Consider the following 26,735-nt stretch of genomic DNA (forward strand, 5'->3'; position numbering starts at 1 on the left):
GCTTACCAAAATACATTATGCCTGTTTTCCAAGAACCATCTCTTCTCTGTTCCTCTCCATCTCACATCACTCATCTTTTCCCCCACAATCTCCTCCTTCATCCGTCTCATATGAAGTAGTGATATTTCTTCTTGCCAAGCCAAACTCCACAACATGCACACATGATTCCATTCCATCCTATCTTTTCCAGCAGATTGCCAACTCAGTCATCCCTATTCTTTCATTTATCTTCAATCTCCATATTTCCTGGCTGCTTCCCTGATACCTGCAAACAAGCCCACATCTTCTCTCCTTACAAATAAAATCTTCACTTTATCTGACAATTTTTACTAGCCACTCCCTTAATTCTTTCCTCCTTTTTGTGGCTAAACTCCTAGTCAGTTTCCTTACTTCATCTCTTCTCACCATCTTCCAAACCATCTTTCAATGACATCATTCAGTCTTCATTCTTTTTGACCTCTCTATAGCCGTTGACACTGTTGATCATGTGTCTTTTCTTGGGCACTTTTTCCAGATTTTTATGACACTATTCTCTCCTGGTTCTCCTTATCTGACCATTCCTTATCAGTGTCTTTTGCTGAAACTTCCTCTAGATTACACCCACTTACCATTAACCCTCCCTCCCTCCAGAAGTTGTCCTTGGATCTCTTTTGTTCCTCTCTCCTATCTCACTTGATGATTCCATCAGCTTTTATGTGTTTGTTTAATCATTTCTATGCATATGATTGTCAGATCTCTTTATCTAGCCTTAACCTCTCTTCTGATTTCCAGTCTTGCATCACCAACTGCCTTTTAGACATCTCAAACTGGATGCCCTGTAGATATCTCAAATTCAACTTGTTCAAACAACTCATTAGCTTTTCCTAAAATTCTCCTTTCTTCCAAACATCTTTATTGCTGAAAAGGATAACTCCCTATTACCTCATCATTATCTTCAATTCCTTCCTCACATTTACCCCATGTAAGCAATCTCTTGTCTAGTCATTTTTATCTTCAGAACAGCTCTCATATACATCCCCCTCTTACACCTCACACATCCACTACCTTAATGCCAGCTCTTATTATCTCACACTTGATCTGTTGCAATCACCTTCTGCTTGGTCTGCCTACCTTAAATCCCTCCCTAAACCAGTCCATTCTCCACTCAGCTGCAAAAGTGATCTTCATAAAGCACTGGTCTGATTGTCTTCCCTTATTCAGTAAACTCCAGTAGCTCTGTTACCTTCAGGATCAAATATAAAATTCTTGGTTTGGCATTGAAAGACCTTCAAAATTTGGCTTCTTCTCACTTTCCAGACTTCTTGCTTCTTTCTATGTAGTCCATTCAACCCATTGGCTTTCCTCCATATTCAGCCATTTCTAGATTCTAAGACTTTCCACTGTTTGTTCCACATTCCTGGAATGGTTTTCCTATTCACCTCTATTTCCTGACTTCCCTGTAGATTCAACTCAAATCCCACTATCTGCAAGGGGACTTTCCTGGTCCTTCCAACTGCCAATGCATTCTCTCTGAGTCTGCCTCCCATTTACACCATACACATCTCTTATGGACACAGTTTGTTTTTTGTTTTGTTTTGTTTTGGTTTTTTTGCATCTGATTTGCTCCATTAGAATATAAGCTCCTGGGAGTCAGAGTCTCTGTTTTTGCCTTTCTTGTATTCCAAGCACATAACACAATGCCTGGTATATAGTAAGTGCTTAATCAGTGGTTTTGATTAATGGAGAAACACAGGAAAGCTGCATGTACTGATGATATGGTTGAGGAGAGTTCATGGATGATATCATTCTTGAACCCCTGCCTCCTATTTAGGCACAGGGTGGCAAAGGTTATTTCCCAGAATGTATCATGCCAGAATCTAGCATTCTATGAAGAGAAAATAGATTTACTGAGCATTGTTTTCTCTGAGATTACCTTGTATTCTGAACCATATCTAACTCAGGCCACCTCAGTGATTCAGGTCAGAATGCAATAAAAAACTCATGGATCATAAAATGTGATAAAAATGACTTTACTTGTAGCACAAGATAAAAAAGATACAATTCCTAAGGTTAAAAAAAGTAGCATTTGAAATAAAATGACTATATCCATCCCCCTTCATATTCCCCATATAATATAATTAAAGTAACTTTACCAATAAGAGATTAAAAGAATATGATATTAAAGATGAAAAGGGTATTGGTGCAAATAAAACACTATTTCTCTCTGCCTCAATAGTCACCACAGCAACTGTCCATTCCAGCTCAGAAATGCATTCTCTGCAAAGCAGAGAGAATTCTGCTGAAACATCTGACACCAATTCCCTGTAGACTGGTCTTTTATGCCTCAGGCAGTCAGGAAGTCAAACCAGTGATGATCCTGAGAGCAGCCTTCCAATCTTGTTCATGGGAAACTAGACCTACCTACAGATACAAGTGTTACTCCTACTCATAACCCACCCTTTATTGGCAACTTCCCCCCAATTTTCTAGGTGAACCTTCCACCACTAAAATAATCTTAAAACAGTCCTAGCATAAATAGCCCTAAAGGAAGAGCTTAGTATAAATAATAAGCATAAAATAGAAGGATTGATGGAAAAACTCAGCAAATGTGATGGTGGTGGGCACAATATCAGATCTTCTTTGAGGAAAAATGGGGTATCCTGAACAGATGTAATAGTATAAAATATCCCATATGTTGTCAGTGTTGATTGTGGTGGCCATAATAGCTATCATAATAATAATAAAATATGTTTACAAATTTATATGTGTTTACACATATGTTTATATATATATATGTTTACTGCTTTGTTTCACAAGATCCTTTGTTGTTGAGTTGTTTCAATTGTGTCCAACTGTTGGTGACCCCATTTAGGGTTTTCTTGGCAAAGATACTGAAGTGGTTTCCCATTTCCTTCTCCAATTCATTTGACAGATGAGGAAACTAAGGCAAACAAGATTAAGTGACTTGCTCAGGGTCACACAGTTAATAAGGGTTTGAAACTAGATTTGAATTCACGCGGCTAAGTTTTCCTGATTCCAAGCCCAGAGCTCTATCCTCTGTGCCATCTCAGTGTCTCTAAGATGCTTTACATATATTAACTATTATTGTCTCTCTTTTACAAATGAGGAAAATGAGGTATCAAGAAGCTGACTTGCCCAGAGACACACAGTTAGTAAGTGTCTGAGGCAGGATTTGAATTCTTATATATCTGCATTCCATCCACTACATCTCCTAGTTACCACCTAGCTACCATGGTACCAGACTAAATAGTGCTTCAATACCATATCCTGAGTGAGTATCAACTCAGTAGAGGCAATTTGTTGCCCTAAGATGAGGGGAATAGGTCAGTGTAATCAATTTTCTAGTCAGAAAGGTTGTGAATTGTATGGGTTTATGCCACATTGATTTTTCAAAGGTGGACACATTCATTTACACACAAAAAAGTTTTCCTCTAATGTGTTTCCTAAAACTTAATTGAGTGGACTGGACTCTAAATCTTTTTTTAAAGAGAGATCTTTCACTCCTTGTGTCTCATATGAGCTGCTATCCAATCCAGGGCCTTTATCACTGGGAGCACATCCAGCTCACTGAACAGTAAGTACATCATCAATATAGTGGTTTACATCAATGCTCTCAGGAAGTTGGGCCTTTTTTTGGTCTTTGCCCACAAAACTGTGGCAATATAATGGACAATGCAAGTAACTCTTAGGAAAGAGGCTGAAGGTAGATTAACCTCCTTCACAGGCAACAGCAAATGGTTTCTGACAGGTTTCAGTCATGGATAGAGAGGAAAACAACATGGCAAAATCAGTGATCCATATCACTTGCCTCAGGTCATGGATACTTGGTCTACCATGTTGACAGGGTCACGAAAGATCACAGTAACTGGCATAAAAACTTCATCAAGATCCTCACAGTCTACTGGAGGTTGCCAGGTGACATCTGCCTTTTTCTTTTTAACATACTGAGTAATTACAAGGAAGTTTGGTATAACAAAGTCAGGCAGTCAACAAGCATCTATTAAGCACTTTCTGTGTGTCAGACGTTGTGCTAAGGATTGAGGATTCAAATGTAAGGGAAAAGAAAGACTCTGCTCTAAATTGCTTACATATCAATGAGGGAAAACAACCATAAAAGGAAGCTGAATAGGAAGGGGAGGGAGAAGGTACTTAGTTCAGGGACAAGATCCAGAAGACCAGAGGAGTGTAGACAGATAGGAGGAAATTGAGAAATGGCTAGTTTGAATGCCCTGTGTAAGTGGAAGTTCTGGGGCAAGTCAAGGTTCTCCTAAGATTTAATTTAAATTATTTTTACTTTGGGACTGCAGGGGTACCAGGTACCATTTGTCTGAGTCACTGTTACTGTTGAAGGAAGAGGGTACCAAATACACAAAGGTATTGCTAAATTGATCAGTGCCCAAGTTGGCCATTATGCTAGACAGCCTCAATGACTCTATAGGGGAACCTCAGTTTCCATCAGGGGTTTTGAGGGAAAAAAGTAATGCCCTTTTTCAGGTAGATGTGGGTGAAAGCTCCCCTGTTTGGGACTCAGTAGTGGGGTACTTCCAAGATTTGAATGCCGTATTAGTAGTGCCCTTTATCTCCATTGCTAGGGAGGAAATGTCTTTCATCCCCTCATCCCAGGAACTGAAATGATTTCATATTAACTTGATATGTTGATTCAGATAACTTCAAAATTTTTCCTATAAACCTTTCCACAATAACCAGCATAGAAACTATTGCAAGCTCTTATAGAGTTATAGGTAACCAAGAACTTATAATATTTGTGCCCATGATGCACTCCTCCTCATTAACCTCCACAGCTGAATCCCAAACAGGGGAGCTTTCAACCACATCTTCCTGAGAAAAGGTATTACTTTCTTTAGTGGCATTTCCCTCAAAATCCCTGATAGAGAAACTGGGGTTCCCCTACAGACTCGGTGAGGCTGTCTAGAAAAATGACAGCCTGGGCACTGATCAATCTAGCAATACCTGTGTGTATTTGGAACCCTCTTCCTTAAACACTAACAGTGACTCAAATGGTATCTGGTACCCCTGCAGTCCCAAAGTAAGAATAATTTAAGTCTTAGGAGAACCTTGGCTCTTTCTCTAAGAGAAGGGGGCTAGAAAAAAAATACTTGGGTGGCTCTGAACAATCACTTGGCATGGAATTTTAAGGGATGTTGTAAATTTTGACTGAATAGAAAGCCCTTTATTATCCTACCATCATAGGCTGACTATCAGTCATCTTCTAATCAGTTTCATGTTTCAAAATCATACTCAAAGCTCAAAATCATACTCAAAGAGCATTAATACCATGCACATACTTACCATGGCAGCACTGTGCCTCCTCTCATCATACCCTAAGCACCTGTGTGGACAGTCTTACATGCATAGACAGCTTCTGGGCCAGTCACCATCTCCCATTCAAACCTAACCAATTGATCTACCCAGAGTTGTATAGTTTTTTAAGAGGGAAGGTAAATAACTTAACTTTGATGCCTTTTGGATAGGGCTTTCCTCCAAAAGTTGCATCTAACTATATTCAAAGCAAGCTAGTGAGAATGAATGGGGAGGCTACATAATTCTAGTCTACCAATTCCAACTCTTTAAAAAAATTTTACCCTGTCCCTTGGGGTCTTTCACTGCAGAATCAACTCTAGAAAGAATTCATGCTTCCTCCAACCCTTTCAATTGACTTAGCAAGAGCAAATCTTTCATAAGTTCTTCAAGCCAATGGAACCCTGCACCTAAAAAGTATTCTGACTTGCATTCGTTAGATCATATCCTAATAAATCATTAAATAGTTTGCCTTCTAAATGTCTTGTGCAGCTTCTCAAGTTTGTTGATAGTGAAAGTCTGCTCACCCTCTCTTATGGAGGAATTCATTCCCTGGGAAGTAATATCTTGTGTGTGTGTGTGTGTGTGTGTGTGTGTGTGTGTGTGTGTGTGTATTAGGGTTGGAGGGAGTAGTAATAGGATAATCTCAATATATTTTTAACCACCTGCTAAAGTTCCCGATTCTCATCCATGATCCCCGCTTCTCTTCTCTGCCTTTAAGAACTACATATCATCAAAGTTTCACACATTCTAAGGAAAAACATCCAGGTCAGAGATTATACTTTTTATTCTGTTAGTTTCTGCCCCCATTAACACTGACCATTTACACTGTACATTTACTCTGTCCTAAAGGCACAATTCTTCTTCTTTTTTTTTTTTTTGCCAATTTTAACTGTGTTTTTTATTTATTTTTTTAAATTTATTTATTTAACTTTTAACATTCATTTTCACAAAATTTTGGGTTCCAAATTTTCTCCCCATTTGTCCGCTCCCCCTACGCCAAAACACCAAACATTTTAATTGCCCCTATCACCAATATGCCCTCTCTTCTGTCATCCCTCCCTTCCCTTGTCCCTATCTTCTCTTTTGTCCTGTAGGGCCAGATAGCTTTCTATACCCCATTACTTGTATTTCTTATTTCCTAGTAGCAAGAACAGTACTTGACAGTTGTTCCTAAAACTTTGAGCTCCAACTTCTCTTCATCCCTCCCTCCCCACCCATTCCCTTTGGGAAGGCAAGCAATTCAATATAGGCCCTATCTGTGTAGTTTTACAAATGACTTCCATAATAGTTGTGTTGTGTAAGACTAACTATATTTCCCTCCATCCTATCCTGACCCCCATTGCTTCTATTCTCTCTTTTGATCCTGTCCCTCCCCAAGAGTGTTGCTACAAATTGCTCCCTCCTCCTATTGCCCTCCCTTCCATCATCCCCCCCACCTTACTTATCTCCTTCACCCCCACTTTCCTGTATTGTAAGATAGGTTTTCATACCAAAATGAGTGTGCATTTTATTCCTTCCTTTAGTTGAATGTGATGAGAGTAAACTTCATGTTTTTCTCTCACCTCCCCTCTTTTTACCTCATCGAAAAAGTCTTTTGCTTGCCTCTTTTATGAGAGATAATTTGCCCCATTCCATTTCTCCCTTTCTCCTCCCAATATATTTTTCTCTCATCGCTTAATTTCATTTTTTAAAGTATGATCCCATCCTATTCAATTCACTCTGTGCTCTTTGTCTCAGTGTGTGAATGTATGTGTGTGTGTGTGTGTGTGTGTGTGTGTGTGTGTGTGTGTGTGTGTGTGTGTAATCCCAACTACCCAGATACTGAAAAGTTTCAAGAGTTACAAATATTGTCTTTCCATGTAGGAATGTAAACAGTTCAACTTTAGTAAGTCCTTTATATGACTTCTCTTTGCTATTTACCTTTTCATGCTTTTCTTGATTCTTGTGTTTGAAAGTCAAATTTTCTTTTCAGTTCTGGTCTTTTCATCAAGAATGCTTGAAAGTTCCCAATTTCATTGAAAGACCATTTTTTTCCCCTGAAGTATTATACTCAGTTTTGCTGGGTAGATGATTCTTGGTTTTAGTCCTAGTTCCTTTGACTTCTGGAATATCATATTCCACGCCCTTCAATCCCTTAATGTAGAAGCTGCTAGATCTTGTGTTATCCTGATTGTATTTCCACAATACTTGAATTGTTTCTTTCTAGCTGCTTGCAATATTTTCTCCTTGACCTGGGAACTCTGGAATTTGGCCACAATGTTCCTAAGAGTTTCTCTTTTTGGATCTCTTTCAGGCAGTGATTGGTGGATTCCTTGAATACTTATTTTGCTCTCTGGTTCTAGAATCTCAGGGCAGTTTTCCTTGATAATTTCATGAAAGATGATGTCTAGGATCTTTTTTTGATCATGGCTTTCAGGTAGTCCCAAAATTTTTAAATTGTCTCTCCTGGATCTATTTTCCAGGTCAGTTGTTTTTCCAATGAGATATTTCACATTATCTTCCATTTTTTCATTCTTTTGGTTTTGTTTTGTGATTTCTTGGTTTCTCATAAAGTCATTAGCCTCCATCTGTTCCATTCTAATTTTGAAAGAACTATTTTCTTCAGTGAGCTTTTTGAACCTCCTTTTCCATTTGGCTAATTCTTCTTTTGAAAGCATTCTTCTCCTCATTGGCTTTTTGAACCTCTTTTGCCAATTGAGTTAGCCTATTTTTCAAGGTGTTGTTTTCTTCAGAATTTTTTTGGGTTTCCTTTTGCAAGGTGTTGACCTGCTTTTCATGCTTTTCTTGTATCTCTCATTTCTCTTCCCAGTTTTTCCTCCACCTCTCTAACTTGATTTTCAAAATCCTTTTTGAGCTCTTCCATGGCCTGAGCCCACTGAATATTTATTCTGGATGTTTGGGATACAGAAGCCTTGACTTCTGTGTCTTTCCCTGATGGTAAGCCTTGTTCTTCCTCATCTAAAAGGATGGGAGGAGATATCTGTTCACCAAGAAAGTAACCTTCTATGGCCTTATTTTTTTCCCTTTTCTGGGCATTTTCCCAGACAATGACTTGACTTCTGAGTGTCCTTTCCACACCCACCTCGCTAGTGCTTGGGGTCTGAGATTCAAATGCTGCTTCCCAGCCTTAGAGCTTTGGTGGGGTGGGGCTGCTATTCAGTGTGAGACTAAGTTCAGCTGCTTGGATGGGGGCAGGGCCGCCTCATGGGGCTCAGTTCCCTCAGGGGGTTTATGCAGAGACCTTCAACAATGGATCAAAGCTCCTGCCTGCTTTGGGAGCCCTTGTCTGCTGCTGCCTCTGCTGCTGCCTCCCGAGGGGGCCTGAGTTGTGGGGATACCCCGCTCCCCTCTCAGCAAGCCAAAAAGACTCTCTCACTGACCTTTAGCGCCCATGGGTGGAGGGACCTGCGTGGCTGCTGGAGATTCTATCCCTGAAGCCTGCTCTGATCTGCTCCTCTCAGTGCCACATGGCCAAGGCAGGGCTGGGCTCTGCTCCAGGTCCAGTGCATGATAAACCTTTCATGTCAGTTTTTCAGGGCTCTCTGGAACAGAAATCTCCTCTGCTCCCTTGTCCTGTGGCTTCTGCTGCTCCAGAATTTGTTGGGAGTTCCTCTTTACAGGTATTTTATGGGCTGTGGCTTCGGAGCTAGCATATGTGTATCTTTCTACTCTGCCATCTTGGTTCCTCCCCTAAAGGCACAATTCTTAAAGATAGTAAAACTTCATCTCTGCCTCTAGTTGCCTGATATATAATGGCAATTTATTTTAATTTTCATCACACAGTAATCCAGCTTTTCTTAAGCCAACAACGAAAGCCAAAGAATATTTGATTTTGCTATTTTTTCTGCTTTCCCCAACAAACTCCTTAAGCATCTATTGTGCTGACCTTACAGGGTTAACAAGAACAGCTTTCTTTTCCCATCAAAAGGGAGCCTCAAGATGTTTTATCTACCAGATAGATACTATACATGTCTGTCCTATCACCAAAGGCCCCTTTTCTTTCCTTCTATCCTTTCCCCACATAAAAATGAATTTAACCATAGAATATTGTAAAATGCTCTTGGAAACCACATTAAATATTCTGGGTTAGACAAATCTTACAATAGCATGGTGATTCAGACTTGGGGTCACAATGTAATGATTCACTTGAACACCATAGAAATGCAATAAAATGACTTTCCTAATAATAAAGGATAAAAAAGATATAATTTACTAAGTTTGAAAAAATAATGATTCACCAATGATGAATCATACTTCCCACCTCTTGAAAATGTTGATGGATTAAAGGTACAGAATGAAATATGTATTTCTTATAATGGACAGTAAATGAGTTTTTACTTATTTATGTTTGTTACAAGGGAAAGCATTTTAAAAATTAAAATTTTGTTTCTTTATTTATGAGGAAGAGATAGTAATATAAAGGGATCAAAATCAGAATATGGGAGAACAGAACTACACTTAACAACTCACTATTTCTGTGAGACATTCAAATAGCTTAAGCTCCTGGAGAGCAGGGATAGCATCTCCCCACCCCTAAGTGAGCAGAGCCTAAGGTTCAAAGTCAAGAAATAGGCTGGAAAAGTGAGCAAACAAACAAAAAAAGAACCTGATCATAAAACTATTATGGTGGGAGGGAAGATCAAGCACAAACTCAGAAGAAAACAACAACATGAAGCAGCTACAAGCAAAACCCCAAAGGAAAAAAAAAGTAAATTGGATACAAGCTCAACACGTATTCCTGGAAGAGTTAAAGAAAGAGATAAGAGTGCTAGAGGAAAAATTAGGGAAAACAAATGAGTGATGCAAGAAAATTATGAAAAGAGAGTCATCATCTTGGTAAAAGAGGCACACACACAAAAAAACACCTTGAAGAAAATAGCACCTTGAAAAACAGAATTGGCTAAATGGTAAAAGAGGCATAAAAAATCACCAAAGAAAAGAAGTTCTTAAAAACAGAATTGGTCAAAAGGAAGGCACAAAACTTCACTGAAGAAAATAACTTAAAAACTGGAACTAAACACGTGAATCCATGAGATATCAAGAAACAATAAAACAAAATGAAAGAATGAAAAAAATCTAACAAAATGTGAAATATCTCATCATAAAAAAAACTGCCTTGGCAAATAGATTGAGGAGAAATCAGAATAACAATTCTGAAAATAATAATTAATAATAATAATTCTGAACTATTGAAAAGCCATGATTAAAAAAAGAGTGAAGGCAATATGTTTCAAGTGATTATAATGGAAAATTGTCCTGATATTTTAGATCCAGAGGGTGAAATAGAAAGTTAAAGAATCCATTGCTTACCCCCTGAAAGAGATCCCCCAAATTAAAAATTCCAGCAATATTATAATCCAATTCCAGAGCTACAAGGTCACAGGGAAAATATTTCAAGCAGTCAGAAAGAAACTATTCAAATATTATGAAGCCACACTTAGGATCATACAAGATTCAGCAGCTTCCACCTTAAAGAGGAAACAGAGGGCTTGGAATATAATATTCTAGAAAGTAAAGGAACTAGGATTGTGTGTGTGTTCGTCCTTCGTTGCTGAAGAAGACCATGTCATCAGAGAAATGATGACATGACTTGCATTTGACTTTGTTTTGAGTGAGGGAGGGCTGTGCAGTTCACCAGCCTCACTTCTCCAGAGCTATCTGAATCCAGTGACCAGATATTCATCAGGATGACTGGAGATGACCCAGGATGAGGCAATTGGGGTTAAGTGAATTGCCCAAGATCACACAGCTAGTCAAGCGTCTGAGGTGAGATTTGAACTCAGATCCTCCTGACTCCTGCACTGGTGCTCTATCCATTGCACCAACCTACCCAACAAACTGAGTATAATCTTTAGAGGGATAAGGAATATTTAATGAAATAGAATTCTTTCAAACATTCCTGATAAAAGGACCAGAATTGATTAGAAAATTTGACTTTCAAACACAGGACTCAAGAGAAACATAAAAAGGTAAACATGAAAGAGAAATCCTAAGGGACTCAATAAGGGTTAAACCGTTTCCATTTCTCTATGTGATGATTCATGTTACTAAGAACTTTACTTTTATATAGTTAGAAGTACAGGTAGAAAGACTTCACATAGTCAGAGAGCATAGGAGTGACTCAATTATGTTGGAATGATCTCAAAAAATAATAGATAGGTGAAAATGAGGGATGTATTAGATTAAGGGGAAGGGAAATGTAGAATGGAAAATTATCTAATAAATAAGAAGGACCCAAGGAAGAGATTTAGAAGGGAAGGGGAAAATGGGGGAGGGGAACACTTCCATCTCATTTTCATTGCAATTGTTTAAAGGAGGGAAGACTATATATTCTATATACACATAGAATATACACACATATATACTCGGTTGGGTATAGGAATCTATCTTACTCAGTAGGAAGTAGGAAATGAAAGTGATAAAAGGGAGAGTGATAAAAGGGAGGATGGATTAAGGGAGGCAGCAGTGTGATGGCAAGCAAAGCAGGATATTTTCTGTTTTTGTTTTAGTATAAAGTGCCTCTGATTGAATAATGTAATTAAGGAATATCTTCCCTATCATTAATGGGCCTGAGAAGATTTGTAGGAAGGCCCACATCTTTTGTTAATTTTCTAATGAGGCACTGGTTCTCAAGGGTTATGATGCCCTCTGGCTCTAAAAAGTGTATAAAGACTGAGATTATTTTGGGACTTAGTTTTTGGAAGAAGGTTTCTGTGCTAGATAAGACTCTGGGTCTCCTGCCCCCCAGCTTTGAAAACCCAGATGTCTGTGCTTCCCTCTCTGATAACTATGTTATGGTCAGACATTTGGAAGTCTGTCTTTTGGTCTTTATTTCTCTTCTTGTATTTTCTTTATTGGTGAATGGTATATGTGCTTGATTAAAGGAGATTGTTAACCCCTCAAAAGTTGTCTTTCCTTTTAGAAAAGCAGATCAAAGAACCTGTTATAGCAGGCCCCCCAGTATATGTCGGGGTGCTTACTGAAAAGCAGTCAGAAGCAAAACAGATTTTTGAAGAGGGATAGGGAAGAGAGAGAGGAGAAGAAATAGAAGAAAATGGGATGGAGGGAAATACATAGCTAGTAATCATAACTATGAATGTGAATGGGATAAAGTCTCCCATAAAATGGAAGTTAGTAGCAGAATGGATTAGAAATCAGAATTCAAAAAATATATTGTTTACAAGAAGCACACTGGAAACAAAAAGACACACACAGAGTTCAAATAAAGAGCTGGAACAGAATCTATTATGCTTTAGTTGAAGTCAAACAAAAAAAGGCAGAGGTAGCAATCATGATCTTAAAAAAAGCAAAAGCAAAAATAAACCTAATTAAAAGAGATAAACAGGGGAAACTACATTTTGTTAAAAGGTCCCATAGGCAATGAAGTAATATTAAAAAAATTAGAGCAAGTTTCACTGATAAAGGCGTTATTTCTCTAAGATATAGGGTACTGAGTCAAATTTATAAAAGTAAGAGCCATTCCCCAATTAATAAATAGTCAAAGGATATGAACAGCCACTTGTCAGAAGAAGAAATCAAAGCTATCTAGTCACAAAAATGCTCTAAATCACTATTGATTAGAGAAATGTAAATTAAAATAACTCTGAGGTACTATTTCACACCTATCAGATTGGCCAAGATGACAGAAAAGGAAAATGACAAATGGTGGAGGGGATGTGAAAAAAATTGGGACACTAATACATTGTTGTTGGAATTGTGAACTAGTACAATTATTCTGGAAAACAATTTGGGGTTATTCCCAAAGAGGTATAAAACTGTGTATACTCTTTGACCCAGCTATAATACTGCTAGGTCTGTGTCCCAAATGATAAAAAAGGGACCTATGTGCACAAATATATTTATAGCAGCTCTTTTTGTGTCAGCAAAGAATTAGAAACTGAGGGGATGTCCATCAACGGGGAATGACTGATTAAGCTGTAGTATATGATTGTGTCAGAATATTATTTTGTTATAAAAAATGATGGAATGACCTATAACATGAATTGATGTAAAGTAAAGTGGGCAGAACTAGGAATTCACCATGCACACTTTCAATATTATGAAAGACCTTGTCACTCTGATCAATACAACAATCCAAGACAATTACAAAAAAGTTGTGATGAAAAACACTACCTACCTCCAGAGAGAGAACTGATGAATTCCTGAGTGCTAATTGAAGTATATATTTTTTTGTTTTCTTGATTTTTTTGCTGTTTTTGTTACGTGGCTAATAGGGAAATATGTTTCCCATAATTTCACACATATAATTGCTATCATATCTTTTTCAATGGATGGGGTTGGGACTAGAGGAAAGAGTAGAATTTGAACTCAACATTTAAAAAAGAATGTTAGATTAAAAATATCATAAGAACAATTACATTTGCCTACTAAGAGGTTATTGATTACTTTGAAGAGAGAAGTATCAGTGGAATGGTGGGGGTCAGAAGGTCAGTTAAGAAAGGAAGTGGAAGGGAAGTGGAGATGATTTTCTTCAGTTAATTTGGGCCAAGGCTTTCAGTTAAGACAGTAAGAGTAGGAGTGGAGACAGCTGTGAATGGTTTGAGACGAGCTGAAAACATCTAAAACAGCCGCTGGCCTTAGTTAGAAAGTGAATCAATTAAGGAATTGTAAAAGGATTGCCTTGCCTCAGTAAGGATGCAGTTGAGATTATGTGACACATATTTGTTTTGGACCTAGTCAGCACAGCTTTCTGATTTTCTCCAGCTTTCTTCAGCAGCATGTGAGTAGGAGTAAAGGTAGTGTATGGTGGGAGTAATATGAAGCTGAGATATGAAATAGGATAAGGGGGGCAAGTGACTCCAGAGAAGAGGACAGGGTAGTGTTGAACTGCTTCACTAAGGGATCATAATGGGGAAGGGAGGAAAATGTAGTCAGTGTGGGGATGATAGCCTGGAAATGAACTGAGGTTGAGAGATTAGAAAATGAAAAAAACAGGGTTTGGGGTTACATGGTAAAGGGAGAAGTAGAATAATGACAGATTGTGATCAGATAAGAGACTTTCAGAAGTCAAGGGCGTGGAAGTGTTCATGTGTGAGGAACAGCAAGATAAGAGTACAACCATCTTTGTGTGTAATTCAGTTGGATTGAAAGAGTAGGTCATGAGAAATGAGTAAGTTGAAGAATTGAGTGGTTAGGGTGTTTGAATGTGCAACAATATGTATGAAGTCCTAGTATGATGGCAGGAGACAATGAGCTAGACACTGAACTTACTGAAGAAAGAAAGGGGAGTATCCAGTAGATAATAGTTACCATATTTTTGATTGGGTGATAGATATGGATTGAATGAACCTAAAAATAAGAGAGGATATCGAGTGATGGTGGCAGAGAGAGAACCTGGAAGTGGAACTGGGGAACAAGAAGTATTCCAACTCCTCCACCTCAACTATGGAAACCTGGGGAGCCTAGGAGAGAGTCAGATCTCAGTGAAAGCCAGAAGATGGGAGGAGTGGGAAGGGAAAATATTTAAGATGAATCCAAGTTTTTGTTTTTCTTTTAACCTATGGGGTAAGAATTCCAGAGAATAAGGTGAAAAGGGTGGGTAGCTTTGGAATAGGATAATGTGAGGTGGGAGAAATGTTTACAAGATGTAAATGATGGAATGGAATATATGTCTTTCTCTCCCGTACAGACGGTTGTTCCTTGTCTGACAAAATAGAAGTAGCATTCTTCTGTAATGTTATTTAATGCTCATATTTAGTGCTTCCTAGTGTAGGGTGCTGGATTCAGAGTCAAGAACAGAGTTCAAATCCAGCCTCAGACACTTACTAGCTACATGGCCACAGGCAAAGTAAAACAAACAAACAAAAACTTTTGTCTCATTTTCTTCACATGTAAGAATATAACAGCACTTACCTCCCAGGTGTGGGATAAAATGAGATAAGATTTGTAAAGTGCTTTGCAAGCTTTATAACTTACAACCTTATAAACACTATATAAATGCTAGCTATAATAATAACAATAATAAGCTTCTATGTAGCTTACAAAATATAGGCCTTTTAAAATTTTTATTCATGAATTATGCACACTTTGGCATTGACATTGCTGAGTACTCAAACATTTATTAATTTAATTTGGATGATCCTATTAAATTTTTCATAGTCCCTCTCTTTTCTTTAGTAAATAGTGTATCCTATAGTATTATTATATATTTATTATTATAAATGAATTTAATTTTTTATCTATGTCTATTCATTTCATAACTTTATTGACAGGGCTAAATCTGGAGAGTAAGTTGAGTCATATCATCATTTTTACCATTAGTAAGATCCAGGTATGGACACTGAATAACTTTCCGACAATTTGTTTTTTAATTTCTCTTTATAGTCTCTTATATGTTGAGATCCAGTACTTCTATGCCGCTATTTAAAAAACAACAACACTTTTTTCATTGTTTATCTTAAGATTCTTGGCTTTTTTGTTCTTCCAGATGAATTTTGTTATTTCTTTTTCTATATTTTCATCCTTTCATAATTTGATTGATAGAGTACTAAATAAATAAATTGACCTATATAATAGTGTCACTTTTATTATATTGGTCCTGCCTACACATAAGTAATTTTTTATCATTCAGGTCTATCTTAAAAAAAGATTGTTTTCTAGTTTTTTTCATATATTTCCTTTATTATCCATACTAGGTAGGTTCTTGAATATTTTATACCTGTTGTTATTTTAAATGATACTTTTCTTTCTATATCTTCCTGCTGAGTTTTGTTGGAAATATGCTGGAAATTGGATGATTTGCATGGGTTTATTTTATATCCTATTTATTTGCTGAAGTTATTAATTGTTTCAATCAATTATTTAGTGACTCAGATTCCCTAGATAAGTCATTATATCACAAGTGTTGTTGTATTTTTGTTGTAGTTTTGTTGTATTTTTTCCTATGCTTATTCTCTGTTTCTAGTCTTATTAGAATACTTAGATTTTCTAATAATGTATCAAACAATTGTTATGATAATGCATATACTTACTTTACACTTGATATTATTAGAAAAGATTCTATTAACCACATATCTCTTGGTTTTAGGTTGATACTGTTTACCATACTGAGAAAAGATTATATACTTCTAAAGTTTTTAGAGTTTTTAATAGAAATGGATGTTGTACTTTAAAGGCTTTTTCTGTATCTTTTGTTATATTCATATGATTTTTTTATTGTTCTTCTTAGGAACATGGTTTGTTACATACACAGTTTTTCTAATTTTGAACCAACAGTCTGTTCCTAGGCATGATATCTAATTCTATTGATATACTGGTATATCCTCATTGCTAATATTTTATTTATTTAAATTTTTGTGCTTACATTCATTAGATATATTGGCCTACAGTTTTTTTTCTTGGTTTTATCTCTCAGACAACAAACATTTAATAAGTGCCTACTCTACGTAAGATGCTGTGGTAAGCACTGGGGATGCAAAGAAAGGCAAAAACACAGTTTCTGCTCTCAAGGACGTCATATTCTAATGGAAGACAATACGAAAACCACTATGTACATATCTATGTATTATAGACCATATAGGAGGCAATCTTAGAGGGAAGGCAGTAGAAAAGGGGAGGGGACCAGGAAAGGCTTCCTGAAGAAGGTGACATTTGAACTGAGTCTTAAGGTAAGTCAAGGAAGCTAATAGATGGAGATGAGAAGTGAGAGCATTTCAAGCATGAAAATGGCATGTAAAATTAAGGAGTACCATGTGCAAATAAGAGGAAAGAGGTCAGTGTCACTGGAACATACAGAATGCAGCAGGGATTAAAGTATAAAAACCACTAGAAAGTTAGAATATTTAAATGTTAAAGGATTTTATATTTGATTCTGGCAGTAATATGGAACTCCTGGTTTTGTTGAGGCGAGATGGAGTTGATGTGATCAAAACTGTGGTTTAGGGAAACTATTTTGGCAGCTGAGTGGAGGGTGTGGGGAGAGACTTGAAGCTGGAAGACCAACCAAGAGGCTATGACAATAATCCAGGAAGGAATTGATGAAAGTCCCCACTAGGGTAATATCTATGTTAGTGGAGAAAAGGGAACACATAGGAGATAGGTTATGAAATGATAAGACTTGTCTACAGATTGTATACATGGGATGAGTGGAAGAGAGGAGTTGAGGATGATGCTGCTGAGTTTGTGAGTCTGGTTGATTGGGAGTATGTCTTCCTCTCTTAGGTGTTTCTGTCTATTTCCTCATCTATCAAGTGGGGATAATAATATAGTATCTACCTTTTTAAGGCTGTATTGTGGATCAAATGAAATAATAATTGTAAAGCATTTAGCACAATGCCTCTCACATAGTAAGTGTTATATAAATGTTAGGTATCAACATCATCACCACTGCCATCATCATCATTGTCTTTGTCATAGTCATTGTCATTAAGACCTAAATATGTCATAGAAAGAGTTGAATAGTCTCTTTTCCTATTTTTGCAGATTGTATAAAATTATAATTAATTGTACTTTGAATATGAAGAAAGAGACTTTGTAAATCCATCTGGTGGCTCATTTAGTTTCTTTATCCGAGGCTAGAATATTTACATGTCTTATTCTGTTAATTTGTATATTTTATATTTTTTCATCCATTTTTTAAAATCGTCAATTTTTTCATATAATTGGACAAAATAGTTTCTAATAATTTCCCTAGTTTTGTAATTTGTTGTGATTTCTCCTTTGTATTTTTAATATTAGCAATTTTGTTTCCTCTTAATTTTTTCAAAGCTTATTAACTAATGATTTATCTGTTTTACTTTTTCTTCATTATGCCAATCTCTGTAAAGGCAAGCAAAGTAGGATCTTTTGCTGTTTTTATTTTAGTATAATCAAGTGCCTCTGATTGAATCTTGTCTTTATCAATCAAAAGTCTTTACTAAGAGTAAAGTACAGAAACAAGCATTTCTTTAACTGGAAACAGTATGTGTATTTGTATTGTTAATTATTTTAATGTGATTAAAGATCTTCCCCACCCATTAATGGGTCTGCCCATTAAGGGGATTTGATTATTGAAGATTGTGGGAAGGCCTAAGTCTTTTGTTAATGAGGCACGGGTTCTCAAGGGTTGTGATGCCCTCTGACTCTAAAAGAAGGTATAAATACTCTGAGTTGAGGTTTTACTTTGAGACTTACTGATCCGAAGTATTTATTTGGCCAGATGAGGACTCTGGGAAGCTACTGAAGGAGGCCCTGGCTTTGAAAACACAGATGTTGGCTCTGGTAACTATGGTCAGACAGTTGGACCTGTCTGTTGAATTCAGGCAGAGGAAGCCATGTCTGTTGATCTTTGATTTCTCTGTATTTTCTTTGAAGTTCAGGGTGCTGACTCCCCTGAACTAGGTGAATGATATATGTGTTTGGTTAAAGGAATGATACATGTGATTGTTAACCCCTTGAAAATTGCTTTCCTTTTACGAATGTAGATCTAAGAACCTGCCATAGCAGGCCCCCTGTATATGTCAGGGTGCTTACCAATACAAGCTCTTGGCTTAACTTTATTAATTCTATTTTTTTTTTTTTTTTGCTCTTCAACTTTAACTTTTTTAAAAAAAATTTTCAGAATTTCCATTTTGATGTTTATTTCTTTTTTTTTCTACTTCTCTAGCTTTTAAATTACACACTCACTTCTTTTATTTTCTTTTGTTGATGAAAGTGTTTAGGGACACAATTTTCTCCCAATGACTGCTTTAGCTGCATCTCAAAATTTTTGGCATAGTTTCTCATCGCAAAATATGCATTTTGGCATATTTTCTCATAATTTGATGAAATTATTGTTTCTATGGTTTGTTATATTTTTAACCCAACAATTCTTTAGGACTAAGTTGTGTAGCTGTTAATTTTAATCCTTTATTCAAGAAACTTTAATTGAACATAATTTTTTATTGTATTATGGTCAATAGATAATACCTTCAATATTTCTGTTTTTCTGAATTTGTTTATGAGGTTGTGTTAGGCCCTGATATATGGTCAATTTTTGTGTAGATACCATAGCCTACTAAGAAATATGTGTATTTTTTTTCTATTCCTATTCAGTAATTGCCAGGAATCTACCTTTCTAAAATTTCTAAAATTCTATTCAAGAGCTTATCTTCTTTAAAAAAATATATTTTTGGTTAAATTTGTCTAAGAATGACAGAGGATACATCAAAGTTTGCAACTATTAAGACTTACTATTTCTTTTTATAATTCATTTTCTGCTCTTGAGGCAAAATGCCTTCCACATCCAGAGAAAGAACTACGGAATTGGATCACAGAATGAAGCAGACCATTTTCTCTTGTGTCATGTTTTGTTTTATTTTTTATGGTTTCTTCCTTTCATTTTAATTCTTCTATGCAACATGACTAAGGTGAAAATGTACTTAATAAGAATGTATTGTAGAACCTATATAAGATTGCACATTGTCTTGGGGAGGAAGGGGGAGAGGAAGGGGGAAGGTGGGAGGTGGAGGGGGAAAAATCTAAGATATATGGAAGTATTACAGAAAACTGTAAACAAATTAATTAATTTAAAAAAATAATTTCTTTTCTTTTAAGTATTTAGATACTATGCCATTTAATGCATTTATTAACTATTCATTTTAATTTATTATCTACAGTGTCTTTAAGTGTAATTCAGTTTCTGTGTTTATCTTTTCTGATTGAGTTTATTTTTGCTACTGCCTTTTTAAATTTTGTATATCCATCTGGTGGCTTATTTAATTTCTTTTTCTGTGACTAGGATATTTAATTCTCTATTTCTTATTCTGTTAATCTGTATATTTGACATTTTTTATTTATTTATCAACTTATTTTAAATTGTCAATTTTGTTGTCATATAGCTGTATAAAATAATTTCTAATAATCTTCATTTTTTCTCAATTTTTTTGTCTAAGTTCAAAACTGACTCTCCATCTGATGGGTGAGGTTTCTCCTCTGGGGTGAGTAGCTCTCCTGGTGTAGGTACGATGGTCAAGTGGGAAGAGAAAAGAGAGCTGATTAAAAAAAATTCCTTCCCCTTCCCCCCATGTGAAAATCAGCTGAGAGCTGGAAAAGGATAGGTAAATTTGATCATCAGCATAGAGGTAGATGGTAACTAACTTAATGGGAGCTAATGAAATCACTAAGGGAAGTAGCATAGAGGGAGACAAGAAGGTCCATGACAGACCTCTGAAGGACACCTATGTTTGGAGTGTATGATCTGGAGGAGGGTCTAGCAAAGGAGACAGAAAAAGAGAGGTCAGATAGGTAGGAGAAAGACCAGAAGAGAGTAGTGTCCTGAAAACGTAGAAAGAAGAGAGTATAAAGGAGGTGAGAGTGATCAGTAATGTCAAAGGCTCCAGAGAAGTCAAGGAGAATGAAGATTGAGATAATACCATTGGACTTGGCATAAAGACATCATTCGCAATTCTGGAGAATTGATGCAATGATGCAAGCCATATTATGTGATGTGCCATTCTACTGCCAATCTACTAATATCATTATCAGTTGCCCTCTATGATCCATCCAAACTCACCTGTTCTGTGTTCCTCTCACATAATACTTACCTGTACCTTGGCACTGGCCATCTTGCATACCTGGAATGCAATTCTTCTTTACCTCTGCCTTGGAGTCCACAGCTCAAGAACTCTCTTCTTAATCTCCCAACTTCTAGAATCATCTCTTCCAAATTATCTTTTGTTTGATTACTTTGCCTATATTTAAATTTAATAACTATATTTGATATGAAAACATGTTATATGTATTTGTTGTATCCCCCAAGAGCACATAAGCTCCATGTGAGTAGGGATTTTTTCATTCTTTTTACTTTCATCTCCAACACATAGTGTAGAGCATAGCACATAGGAAATGCTTAATAAATAACTGATTGATTGATTGTTTTCCTGATTATGCATATCGCTGTTATGGTTTTACAGGCACTTTTGTGACGTGTACATAATGTGTCCTACAAATAATTTTGACTTGTAGTTCCTTAAAAATCTATCCAAAATTGAAAACTATTGACAAATTTACCCAATCACATGATTACTGATTTTCTAGGGATGCCAAACATTTAATTTCAGGGAGAGTTTATGTGAATTGGTCCCTGAAAACTCAATCTAATTCCAGAAAGGAGGCTAATAATACGATATGAAAATAACTGTAAGCGTGCCACCTGAGGTTGTCCTTTTATCAGGTGAGAGCAAGTCCTTTCATTGAACAATAATAGGTCTTGCCCACAGGTAACCTTCAAAGGAGTGCCCTTAGAAGTCAGACTTGAAGAGAAACCCAGGTTCTGACAAGATGTGTAAAAGGCAAATACATCTGGAAAAGGAAAGATCATGAGGAACTGAATGGATTCAGGAATGCAGAAATTCAAGCAGAGAAAGCCACTACAGAGAAAAAGAACTTGGATCCTGAAAACAAGATTTCTTGAGACAATTAGGCCCAAGGTATGTTGGGATAGATGCTATGTTTGGAAAATCCATCCCTACCTGACTTGAGGCCCCAAAGTGTTAGTAATCATGCATATATACTTTCTTTCTTTGGACTCCATTGTGAAAATCTAAAGCCTTTCCTTCTGGACACAGGACAAGTCAGTCTACTTTTCTTTGTTTTAAACATTTTCTTTCTCATAGATCATACATCAGAGAACTATACTTGGAAGAGGCCTCAGAGGTCATGTACTCCCATCCACTCACTTTAGGAAATAAGAAATTAAGGCTGAAGAAGGTTGGATGCTATATTCAGGTTCCTAAAAATTAAGGAAGAGAATGTGATCAGGAAATCCAAGATGAAACCATAGTTGGTCCTTTTCCTATCCAATAACAACATAGCCTATAGGCTATGGGGAGATCTGGCCAGGAAGTCACAGTGTGCTAGACCACAAGCTGTGTCTTTTTCTGTCTTTTTGTCTCACTCTGTCTTTGTCTCTCTCTTTCTCTCTGTATTTCTACACCGCTCTTTCTCACACATACAAATACCACCCCACCTACCTTCCCCTCCTCCACACAAACCAAGTAGGTTAGCTAGATTAGGTTAGATCTTTTCCTAAAAGTCAAAGAATCTATCCCCAAGAATTGGTCAGCTTCAGGAACTAAGCCTCAAACAAACCTAACTGTTGACATAACTTCCTTGGGCCTAAGGTCAGATTCACTTAGTTTCTTATTCCTTTAAGGGTATAAAAAGGCCCATCTATATAGCTTCAAAGACTTTTAAATGAGGTAACTGTCCCTTGAGTTGTGAATTGATCCAGCTATTCTACAGAGCACTTTGGAACTATGCCCAGAGGGCTGTAAAACTGTACGTACCCTTTGACCCAGAAATACCACTGCTAGGTCTATATCTCAAAATCACTCAAAAAAATGGAAAAGGACCTGTTTATAAAGATGTATTTATAGCAACTCCTTTTGTGTTTTAAAAATTGGAAATCAAAGGGAGGCCCATCAATTGGTGAATGGCTAAACAAGCTATGGTATAGGGTTACAATGGAATATTACTGTGCTGTAAGGAATGAAAAGGACAGTTATTTCAGAGAAACCTAGACTTACATGAAGTGATGCATAGTGGAGTGAACAGAACCAGGAGAATATTGTACACAGTAAGAACAATATTGTTCGATGAAGAACTGTGAATGACTTAGCTCTTCTCAGCAATACAATGATCCAAGATAATCCTAAAGGACTAATGATGAAGTGTGATATCCTCCTCCAGAGAAAGAACTGATATTGATTGAATACAGATGAAGCACACTCTTTTTCCCATTCTTTCTCTCATTTTTTCCTTTTATTTGAGTCTTGCACAAAATGACTAATACGGAAATGTTTTACTCAATTGCTTATGTATAAACTATATCTGATTGCTTATCATCTCAGGGAGGTGAGAGGAGAAGGAGGGGTAGAATTTGGAATTCAAAACCTTAAATAAAAATGTTAATTTTTAAAAAAGAAAGTCTCCGCATCCTTCTTTGCTGATCAAGGGGCTAAGACAGAAAACATCTCTACGTTAGCTGTCTTATGCCCTTGTTTATGCCCAGGCCAAGTAAGCATCTTATCAACTATTATAGAAATTAATGATTCCATGAGACAAGAAAGAATATGAAAGCAGAATCAAGACTAAAAATAATAGAAAAGCAATTGTCCTGGAAAACAGGTCAAAGAGAGAAAAATCTAAGAAGCCAATCTTTAATTGCTCTGAGCTCCATTCTTGACTCTCTGGAATTCTTTCTCCACTAAAATCCAGCAGCATTCTCATTTTGGGTGATTAATTCAGCCCTGTAACCCAGTCATCTGATTGGTCAGTTCTTTCTGGAAACTCCATTTTATGGAAAGTGCCAAAGCTAGTCATATTTACTCTTTCATCCCTTTTTGGTCTGCTCTCAACTCTGCAGACTCCTGTCTCCATCATGACCTCATTCAGGTACCTTCCCCCCAACACCTTGTTTTCTATTTATGTGCTATCTTCAACTTAAGTTCCTATAACAGCAAGGACCCCAATGCACACAGGAAGACCTGTCATACATGTTCTTAGATCTGCTTTTCTAAAAGGAAAGCAACTTTTGAGGGATCAACAATCTACTTTAAACAAGCAAATACATCATTCACTTAGTTCAGGAGGACAAGTCAACACCCTGAGCTTAAGACAAAATGCAAACAGAGAAAAAAAGACCAACAGACAGGGCTTTCAACTGTCTGACCATAATCAATACACAGATACCAGAGAGAGAAGCACCAACATCTGGGTTTTCAAATCCAGGGGGCTCTTTAGGGTCTACCCAGAGTCTCATCTGGTCAAACAAACACTTCCAATGAGTAAGCCCCAAAACAAAACCTATATTTTTGGAGCCAGAGTGCATCACAACCCTTGAGAACCAGTGCCTCATTAGAAATTAACAAAAGGTGTGGACTTTTCTACAAAACAAATCTCCCCTAATCAACTTCCCTTAATGGACAGGTCCATTAATGGATGGGGAAGATCTTTAACTCTCATAGACATAATTAACATTACAATTCCTTGAGGGAAATCAGCCAACAAGTATTTATTAAGCACCCACTGTATGCCAGGCACTATGCTAAACACTAGGAACACAAGGAAAGGTAAAAGACAGTGCAAACAACTATGTATAAGCAAGATATATATAGAATAAAATTGGAGTAATCTCAGAGGTAAGTCACTAAAATTAAGGACTAGGAAAGGGTTCTTGTGGAAGGTAGGACTTTAGTTGAAACAAGTCATACAGAGATGAGAAGAGTTCTAGGCTAGGGGGAGAGAAAATAAAATCCTCTGAATTGGGAAATGGAGAGTTATGCATGAGGAACAGCAAGGACAACAGGGTAACTGGCAGAAACTTTATCTTTTAGCTTATTTTTATATTCCCAACACTTAGTATGTTGCATGGCACATAGAAAGTACTTAATAATGCTTATTGACTTCATTTGAATTGTAGGGCTACTTGAAAGCCATGTTCAAAAAAAGATCCTACATTTCCAGAAATCATGAATAAAAACTGCACCCTCCCAAACCAGAGGGAAAAGTGAAATAGAAAGAATCCACCCAGATAAAAACTCCTATGATTATAATAGCCAAAAGTCAATGTCAAAGAAAAAAATACTGAAATCAACCAGAAAAGTTCAAATTCTATCAAGTAGCCACAGTCAGAATCATGCAAGACCTGACAGTCACTCCTATGTAAAAGAGGAGAGCTTGGAATACAAAATTCCAAAGGGAAAAAGTTTGAAGTCAAGATTAACTTACCCCCAAAAACTGAATAAAATTCTATAGAAGAAAACATGGATCTTCAATGAAGTAGAAGACTTTCAAGCAACCCTGTTGAAAATCTTAGAAACTTTGAATAGAAACTTTGGAACATAAACATGGGATTCAAGGGAAACGTAAAAAGGTAAATATAATTGACCAATTGGAAAGGAAATACAAGAGTTAAGTGTATATATTCAAACAGAGGTAGAAAAAAAGAGTCTCTGCTAAGAACCTTAATATTATCAACATTCATAGAAATAAAAAAAGACAGAAAGCCAAAGAATGACTTTGTTATGTATTTTTATATTTGTAAGGCAATAAAGGCAATGAATGGAAAAAAACATATAGTAAGGAGAGTAATGATAGAGACACATCTTACATAATCAGTTCACAAATAAAATCTAAAGGAAAAAAATGAAGGAATGGAGGTGGGATGAGGAGTGAGCATCCCTTGACTCTTACTTTGAAAAAAAATAAGTTCTTGCAGACATCTGTTTTTATATCACTATAATATCCCATGTATCCCTCCCTCTCCCTTTGTACTTCTCCAATGGTCATCCCATATGACGAAGTATTTTTTTTGAGAGGGGAAAAAAAGTCAGCCCAACTGACTGACACATTGAAAAGTTCTGAAAACATTTTCAGTGTGCAAAATCTGTGGATCTCCCAATTGCAGGAAGGGGTAGTTTGGGGATATCTTTTGATATCTTTCCATTCAAATTCCACAAATTCTTTATACTTTTATTACATTTGCTTTTGTTATTTTGGTATGTCATTGTTCTCATTTGCATTGTTTAATTGCTGTATATAGTTTTCTTGGCTCCACTTCACTCTGTATTGTTCATATAGATCTGGTGTGTGTGTGTGTGTGTGTGTGTGTATGTGTATGTGTGTGTGTGTGTGTGTGTGTGTGTGTGTGTGTGTGTGTGTGTGTGGAGAGAGAGAGAGAGAAGAGAGTGATTGTTATTTTCAATGTGATTATTTATGTCTCTGAAATTGACAAATGCTGAAAGTCAAGACTATAAAATTTATTGCTTTATTGATTGCATAAATTTGAAGAAGTGATAAAAATGTTAATAGTGACAACTAAATTTAGATGTGTGTCATATGTACATTATTTTCAGAGAACTGATTGTTAAACATTTATCAGCATGCCCCTGGGTATATTCATAAGGTATATGAAGTAGGAAAAGAAACCAAAAGTGTGGGAAAAGTCTAGATATTTAGTTGAAAAAGTGACAGGGAGAACATTCAGCAACAACTGGCCTAAAATATATATGTTTAATTTCTCATCTATATAAAATTTTCATGAAAATAATCTGCATGATAATCATGGGCATCCTTGATGGGGGATACCAGTAGGAAACAGGAAGGTTTTCTTAAGCATTATCCCAGTTTGTGACCTTATACTTTTCAAATATTAGATTATTGTTTTCTAGTGTTTCTTGATCATAGTTGTATAGTCTATTTTACTGATCTATTTTTTTAAAAAAGGTTCTAACCAGTACGAAATAGTTTTGATAAGTACTACTTTGTTGTAGAGTTTGTGGTCTAATGATGTTATGTTCTTCATAACTACTTTTTCATCATTACTCTTGAGATGCTAGACATTTTGTCCCTCTAAGTGAATTTTGTTATTATTTCATCTAGTAGCATTAAATTTACAAATTAATTTATACTGTAATGAGGTCATGTGGTACAGT

Source organism: Notamacropus eugenii, chromosome 1 (genome assembly GCF_028372415.1).
Source record: "Notamacropus eugenii isolate mMacEug1 chromosome 1, mMacEug1.pri_v2, whole genome shotgun sequence".
Classification (NCBI taxonomy): Eukaryota; Metazoa; Chordata; class Mammalia; order Diprotodontia; family Macropodidae; genus Notamacropus; species Notamacropus eugenii.